This window comes from Nicotiana attenuata, unplaced genomic scaffold, assembly GCF_001879085.1.
Source record: "Nicotiana attenuata strain UT unplaced genomic scaffold, NIATTr2, whole genome shotgun sequence".
NCBI classification, from domain to species: domain Eukaryota; kingdom Viridiplantae; phylum Streptophyta; class Magnoliopsida; order Solanales; family Solanaceae; genus Nicotiana; species Nicotiana attenuata.
This window is the reverse complement of record NW_017670719.1, coordinates 74,349-80,168: the sequence shown is the minus strand read 5'-3', so window position 1 is coordinate 80,168 and position 5,820 is coordinate 74,349. Positions and strand designations below refer to the sequence as shown.

Genomic DNA, 5,820 nt, shown 5'->3' with positions numbered 1-5,820 from the left:
CCCCATCCGATACAAAGCACAGCTCACCACCTGCGTTCATCACAAGATGAATGGGTCACCAGCTTCCGGACCCAGCCGGGCAGATCATGAACTTCGCCCGACGTCCATGAAGTTGCTACAATAGAAGAAACAACATTATTACTCAGTTGATTTTCGCTATAGACAATATCTGAAAAAGTGCCAATCGCTTCACTCACGTGCATGATTCCACCCTTCGGAAACGGCAAGAACTCCACAGGGATAATATCAGTCGTCCGAACCCGGACAAACCAACGGGCCCACTCTCGATCCCCGCCTTCCTCGTCATCAATAACAAAGGGCGTGGACGAACGACACCTTAGAGTTAGCAGGCCTCGATAATGAAAGGGTCGATATAGCATGACGAGATGGTCAAGCGTGAATTCAAGCCCGTCCTTCTCCGCGAAGAATCTCATCATCAACAGTGTTCGCCAAAACGACGGGTGAATCTACGCCAGAGTGACCCGATACTTCAGATAAAATTCAAGCACAATCCTATCAGGAGGGCAACATCCGAAAGGATATAAATACACATTCAGGAATCCATCAGTGGAGTCTGCAATGCCCTCGTCAGGAGAAAGCACCTGCAGGGTTATCCCTTCGCTCTACCCACAGTATCTCCTCGCCATCTCCAGATATTCTCCCCTTAGCAAAGACGCTGTCTCCAAAGCAAACTCCCTCGATTCCTGAGCACCAGGAGCAGCACCCCCGGCCCCTTGTCGGGTCAGCCCCGAAGCGGTTTCCATGGCTATGGTGAAACAAACAGGCCAAAGCAAAGGTGCACACCAATACTTTCACGCCTAGAAGGATGCAGTAACCTTTGCCAGAACAGAAAGACGGCTATTTGAAAATAGTAAAGTCTTGCGAAGAAGCCGGAGCTGCTCCACATATATGCGAGAAGCAGCAACGAATCACATGCCCGAGGCAAGCCCCGGGAAGCCAACAGCCTCAATACAAATCGACGGATCGATGTTCGATCCCGAATGCACTCCAACGAGGAGTCAAAACTCGAAGAGTCGTTCGTAGTATCTCCAAGCTCGAGGCAGCACTCAACGTCAAGAACTCCCGGCCCAAAGAATTTGGACCCCGGCGAGAATTCAACACCAGCACTCGACGCAAGGCAGGCAGCTGACCTCACAACTCGCCCTTTCTGAAGAGGAGTAAACGCAGGAGGCCCCGATCGCGAAAAGCACCGCAAAGGTCCAAGGAAGCGCCCAAATACATGCAAACTCCTCAACAGAAGTGTATCTTATACAGTATAAAGGGGCTATCTACATTGAAATCAATAGGGAACCCCGGGTACCCAAAGATGGCCTTCATCCATGATAATGTTCCCAGAGGTCCCAGAGTTCGACGCATGATCTCCACACAACTTGGGGGGCCTCGATAGCCCGGGTCTATCAGATCAATCCAAGATTGGTCCGAAGCACGCCGGTGGATTCAGAAGAGAGCCATGTTGATCAGTAGAAGACCGGAGCGAACGCTCGCGCCCGAGTCAGATATCAGCAGTCAACAAATAAAACAAGGCATTCAGAGAGCCTCGAAGCGCATGAGAGCATGCATAAATAAAACAAAATTCGAAAGCAAAAATCAACGAAATTTATCCCTATTCATTAGAAATTTGTGTAAAAGCAGCCCTCGAGGGGTCATTACCTACAATTAAAAAAGCTCGATGGAGTCTACACCTAAAGTGGAGGAATGGAAGGATGTACATGTGATAAAACCCGGACGCCCGGTCTGCCCTCAAGGATTCATCTCTGGTATTAGCATCCCCAGGCGCCACGGCCTCGAGCACATGTTCTCGAGGGTGACTCTTTCGATCTCCACCTCCCATAGGTTCCCAGCCCAATCCCCCGAGGAATCCCCGCCGGAGAAGATGAAGAAGAGGAAAAGTAGGGGACGCAGAGGAGGCAGAGAAAAGAGACATGGCCCACCGAAGTCAAAGGTGAAGACCCGGCGGGCCCCAGCCTCAACGGACGGTAGTGCCATTTTATCCCTTGGGAAAGGAAAAACCCTAGGGATGAAGTACCAGACCAATCCTGGGTAGGAAAGCGAGCAGCGGTGCATAATTCCAACAACTATCTACATAAAAAGGAAGCCGGCTCCCGGTCCCCCATCACCTCGGGCCAGCAGCAGCAACAAGGGCCAGCATACCGATGACCGCAGCAATAGCAGGACAACACGCCTATGTTTGACGAAAGGGGACTCCGGCAGAAAGCCACAATGCAGTCTAAAGGAACTCCTCTATACAGCCTTAAAATCATGAGCTCGTAACATGATGCTCTGAGGTGAAAGAAAATAAGAGGAAGGGAAAGGCGAACAAGCCAGCGGAAGCATGGTGATAGGAGAAACAAGGCCAAGGTATCCCCATTTATAGGGGATTACGACATGGTCATCCATACTTTGGAAGACTGACCAATAGGCGCAGTTAATACATCTATGGTCGAAAAGCAATGAATGAGGTCGAAAAGCACGAGCCAGGGGTCGCATCATTGGTATGGCGTCGCCAAAAGAAGATCGAGGAGTAAAGTGTTGGGAAACGCAGTGACTATCTGTACGCGGCGAAATCAGAAGACTTGATTTCTCGCCAATTGAGACATTCCGGAAGCAAGTCTCGGAACCCCCGAGGGCAAGAGGTTTCGACCAAGTTCTTAACCTCGGGGCTCGTTGAAGTCCAATTCGGGGAAGACGGAGAACGAAGTCAGGACAGAAGGGAAAGCTTCCTAGGCCCATGGCCACGTCCGACAGGCCCGGCCTATCTAGGGCCTATACTGAAGCATCATGTCAAGCCATCCCATCACCGTACTTTGTAACTGTCCCCCCACTCACTTGTAGTCGAGTCTCCCCTCCTACATAAAGGGGACTCGCCCCTCCTTGCAAGCGACTGATGTTGCTCCATTTCTCCACAAAAGCAATAATCTCTCTCTCTCTCTCTCTCTCTCTCTCTCTCTCTCTCTCTCTCTCTCTCTCTTTTCTTCTAAGTCATTTGTTCTCATAGGCCCGAGGCCATTTCGCATTTATTACTTTCATACTTGTTTTTCGCCTGTCTAGCTATGCAATGGCCATAAAGAGCATCGCTTAATCGTATTTTTGCTTGTTATCCCTTCGCCGACTGTCCCCGATAGCTCGATCTCGACTCAAGCCTCGGCCCCGAGACCTCCATCGATCTGCTCCGCGCTCAGGTAACAGGCCCCTTCGGTTTTCTTACTGCCTCGATTTAGTTCGTATTTTATCGTTATACTGCGTATTCTTAACACAAACTACCTTAACAACTAGCTTGGGAATAGATCACGTATTTTTAGAATCCCATTTACAAATCTAATTGTTGTTACCATTTTCACGGTAAACAGGACTCAATTCGTTTCTTGTCATTATACTCCCAAAAATAAGGGGACTATCTTTACACGGTTAAAACCGGGCCCACCCAATCTTACTGATTAATCGAGACCAGGGGATGGATCGAGGATCAACTCCAAGGCCTATGTGACAATGACAGGAGGGTGAGGTACCGAGTTTGGATTTGAGGTACATAGCAAGGTAGAAACTGATAATGATCGAAGTCAAACGGGACATAAATCGAGCAAGATCGAAGATAGCTTAACAACATAAAGGCGAGATATCCGTGACTGGTTGAAGATCGTGGCGGAAATCTCGAAACAGATCAAATCAAGCGCGGTTGTTTAGATAATCATGAGATTTACTTCTGTAATTAGAATTGTACCATAGATAGGATTCCTCTACTATATAAAGAGGGTACTAAATATTTGTAACCATCTTACATTCACACATATCAAAGCAATATAACACGTTCTCTTTACCTTATATTCTCGTTCATAACTGTTTTGGCACTAACCACTTCGAGGGCATTCTAGTTCGAGGGCTTAATTACGTTTCAACACTGGTTTGCTTTATCTTATTGTTAATATCTATTACTAATATTCATATATCAATTTGTTTTAGGTGAAATCACGGGTCCTTAAAACCGAATTATAATTTAAGTGTTATCCAATTTTAAGGGTAAAATTTATTAAAGGTCGGAAGGGAAAGAATTCAGGCCAACACACACGGATAGAAAAAATGATTATATATAGCCCTGGAAGATAAGATGAGAATGAATTGAACAAATAGAGAATGTTTAAGTCACAGCTAATATCAGCTCTTTTCATTTTGCTTTTTACTCTTTCCCATGTTTATGGGAACTTTGATTATCTGCAACTTGTTTTAACTTGGCCACCGTCCTTCTGTTTCCGGCCTAAAAATATTTGCAAGAGAACATCGAACAACTTCACAATTCACGGGCTTTGGCCCGAAAACAAGCACTTTCGCCTGGAGTTCTGTACTGGCAAGACGTATAAGCGATACGATGAAAAAGTACAGAGTGTTTTCTCAAGCATTTTTACGTATTATTTTGTCACTAATTTCTCCATTCTGTTAATTTTTGTTGAACAGTTTTCTTCTTAACTTTACAGGATAGGATGGTCAATGATCTTGACAAGGACCACCACTGGATTCAATTGAAGTTCGATGAAAATCACGCCAAGGAGAAACAACCCTCTGGGACCATGAATACACAAGGCATGGAATATGCTGTAAAAATCTATACAATCAGAACGCATATTTTATATTAGCCATGCGCTTAAAAGATAAATTGGATCTCTTGTCTACTCTCAGAACTCATGGAATTACTCCAGGAACAGAGCACACATTTAACGAAACCAGAGATGCCATCAAGAAGGTTACTAATCAAGTAGACCCTGACCTCAAGTGCGTCGAACATATAAAAGGAACACCGGAACTAAAGGAGATAGGCATATGTTTTACCCCAAATGCAGATAGTTTTTATCCATGTCGTCACAGTAAAACATGCGATGAAACGGGCAGCACGAAGATTTTGTTCCGATAACGAATGACTTCCTATTTCGTATTTCTCTGTTGGTTGCTAAGATTAATAAATTGCTTAACTACCAGAATATTCCAGATACCAGGCAAAAGTTATTCTGAATGGCCTCATTGTGGAACAAGCTGGATTAAACTTATTATCGATCTTCCAATATTATAACTGAATTTACATACACTACTGGGTAAACTATTATACACCTTGTCATTTTAATTTGCTGGTTGTTTACCTCGAAAATATGAGTAACAGTTAAATTTGATTAGTGGTTTTAAAGATATGTGATTTAATCCAATACCTATTGATAATGAAGAAATATGAAGTAAAAACGAAAGAAATATGTTTATCTCGAAAAACGTGAGTAAAAATTAAAGATAATTTGTGCTTTTAATGAAATGTGATTTATTCTAATACCAGTAGATATTCAAATATTATTTAGTTTAAGTAAGAAGAATTGATTAACCAAACCATTGTTGTTAGAGCACTAAGGGCCTCGAGCTCGATTATCTCAGAGGTCTCGAGGCCAGCCAAGAACAATAAACTACGAACAATAAAATAAAGACAATAAAGTTGAAGAACAATTGTTGAGCACGTTAAATGAGAAAAGCGGAGTAGAATGTTCTATTGCAGTGAATAATATATATGCCCTTTACAAATGATTGAGGTCCCTTTATGTAGGAGGAGAAAACCCCAATATAGTACATTCCTCATTGTGGTAAAGAATTCTATTGGTACAAGTGTAGAACAACCTAGTACGGACCTGTACCATTTCGTACAAATCATATCCTTTAATTTACGCCCTGATCCACGTGTTATTGAGAAATTCCCGCTCATTCTTGAGTGACTTCGAGATTGTGCTGCCCTCGATGTAGGTCGTGCCAAGCCTTCGATCTGCTTCCTCGAGGTGT

General features: G+C 44.2%; 1 pseudogene; it reads left to right on the top strand.

The window, feature by feature from the left end:
* Window positions 1-4,115: 4,115 nt before the first annotated feature.
* Window positions 4,116-5,121, top strand: LOC109242620 (annotated as a pseudogene).
* Window positions 5,122-5,820: the final 699 nt, after the last annotated feature.